A 2,785-nucleotide genomic window follows, 5' to 3' on the forward strand; every position below is an offset into this window, starting at 1 on the left:
CAACCAAAAGCAAGCAAACAAAACACACAGATAAACACTCATGGCATATTTTTTTTTACACATGCGGGGATACCACGAAGCATTTCGACACAGAACCGGCAGCTGTGTTACGTAACCGCCGCGACCCTGGGCGATGAAAAGACAGTAAATTTCCAAAGGGTAAAAAAAAATATAGATTTTTATCTTTTTTTTCTTTTTAATTCATTTTTCTTTGCTATTATATTCAGGGAGCAAGGGCATGCATGATAAAGGACACGCTATCCCAGCCGTTGTGTGGTCCCAGCAGGACATTAGCTAAAAGGGAAGCAACAGAATACAAGATAATCATAGCGCGTGTCTGACATCGGTGCCTCTCGACCCCACTTTTAACATGGACGCTTTACCATGAATCTGCGCGCACTTTTATAAACGTATAAACGGAGGCATTTGAGAATAAAGTACAAGCATAGTGTATGGACGGATTTACAAACGTAGACGCATGTTAAGGTACGCATGTATACGCACACGCATACGCACGCACGCACGCACGCACGCACGCACGCACGGAAGCACGCACGCACGTACACACACACACACACACACACACACACACACACACACACACACACACACACACACACACACACACACACACACACACACACACACACACACATAAATATATATATAAATATATATGAGTTTAGTGGCGAAGGATGGTGGACAGGTCCACGGCTGCTCAAACATGAGCATACCGTTATTGATGATGATATATGTATATAAATATATATATAAATATATATATATAATATATATATATATATATATATATAAATATATATATATATATATATATATATATATATATATATATATAAAATATATATATATATATATATATATATATATATATATATATATATATATATATATATATATAATACTATATATATTATATATATTATATATATAATATTATATAATATATATATATATATATAATATATATATATATATATATATATATATATGATATATAATGCATATATGTATATATATATTATATATATATATGCTATATTATATATATATATGCTATATATATACATCTATATATATCTAATAATAATATAATATGCACTAATCTATATATATAATATATATATATATCTATATATATATATAATATATATATATATATATTATATATAATATAAATGTATATATAAATAAATGGATATATATATATATATATATATAATTATAAATAATAAAATATATATGTAAATATATATATATATATATATATATATATATAATTGCATATATATATATATGTATATATATATATATATATATATATATATATATATATATATTAGACACCCTAGGAGGTCACTATGAAGGTATAATTAATTACCTAACTAGTAGATTCTTCATTTATATTACCGATAAGCCTTTCTTAGATTTTATTAGAGTTACCCTGTCTAACGTCAATACAGAGAGAATGGATTTGGTTGAATTAGGAGAGAAAACAGGAGCATTGTAATGGAGACTAAACAAAATAAGATGGATGTCTCACTGTCGTTTGTTTACTCATTTTTAACATTCCGGATTATACTTTGATATTTTTTGTTTAAACGTTGATGTGTTTTTTCAAAGCAGTTATATGAGACTCATAAATTCCCTGAATCAGAACAATATACTTACCGTTTATCGTGAGGGTTACAAGTTTCTTTAATAAAAAAAAAAAAAAAAAAAAAAAAATCACATATCTGCGATAAATACATGTCTAAACTTTGTATTTTCTGTGACTAAGAAAAGTACTCAAATTAGAAGTCGTCGACATATTTTTCATTTTTTCTTTATACTCGGAAAAAATGTTTACTTGATCATTGTGAAAAAAATATTTTTACGTCACCATTAAAATATCGTTTTCTATGTAGTGTCTGACAATGGTCCATTTTCTGTTAAGGTAGACTTGTCGATTTCAATTTATCTTAATAAAGAATTACAGATAAACAAAAAGTGTAATAACAACGTTAACGATCTGATAATGACACTAATATTAATAAGAATGCTTGAAATTTGCAACTTCAGCAGATCTTGATATGGATATTAACCATGTTAATTATATGATGTACTGGTGATAGGAGTTTAACATAACACTCACCCAGTGGTTTATCACCAATAATATCTGTGCCGTTATAATCCTCTTAAAAAATGATAATAATAAAACAAGGAAAGCAAAACAACCAACGAATACCCAGGCAACACCGCCCCACAAAATAAAAATCGTGGTTAATAAAATAATAAATAAATAAAATAAATTAATAATAAAAAAATCGTTGCAGTACACACACACACACACACACACACACACACACACACACACACACACACACACACACACACACACACACACACACACACACACACACACACACACACACACACACACACACACACACACACACACACACACACCACAAAAAAAAAAAATCCCTCAGTTTATCGTGCTAATCAGCTCCATCGATCACAGCGCTAAGAGGAAATCCTGTTTGATATTATAACCGACAGAAAACATCTCTCATGCATAATCAATTAACCTCGCTTCCCGTGTTTTGTGCGTAGCCGTTTTAGGTGACGAGTGGCTCCTTCCTATCACTTGTCTCAGCTGTTTCGTAATGCACAAAGCACCGTCCACTGAAAGGAGTAAAGCGGATGGGTAAATTGCAGATTCTTTACTCGTTTATGAATGGGAGAGAGTTGTAGTCAACAAGAGAATAATGAAAGGCGGTGTGGA

Source organism: Penaeus monodon, chromosome 4, assembly GCF_015228065.2.
Source record: "Penaeus monodon isolate SGIC_2016 chromosome 4, NSTDA_Pmon_1, whole genome shotgun sequence".
NCBI classification, from domain to species: domain Eukaryota; kingdom Metazoa; phylum Arthropoda; class Malacostraca; order Decapoda; family Penaeidae; genus Penaeus; species Penaeus monodon.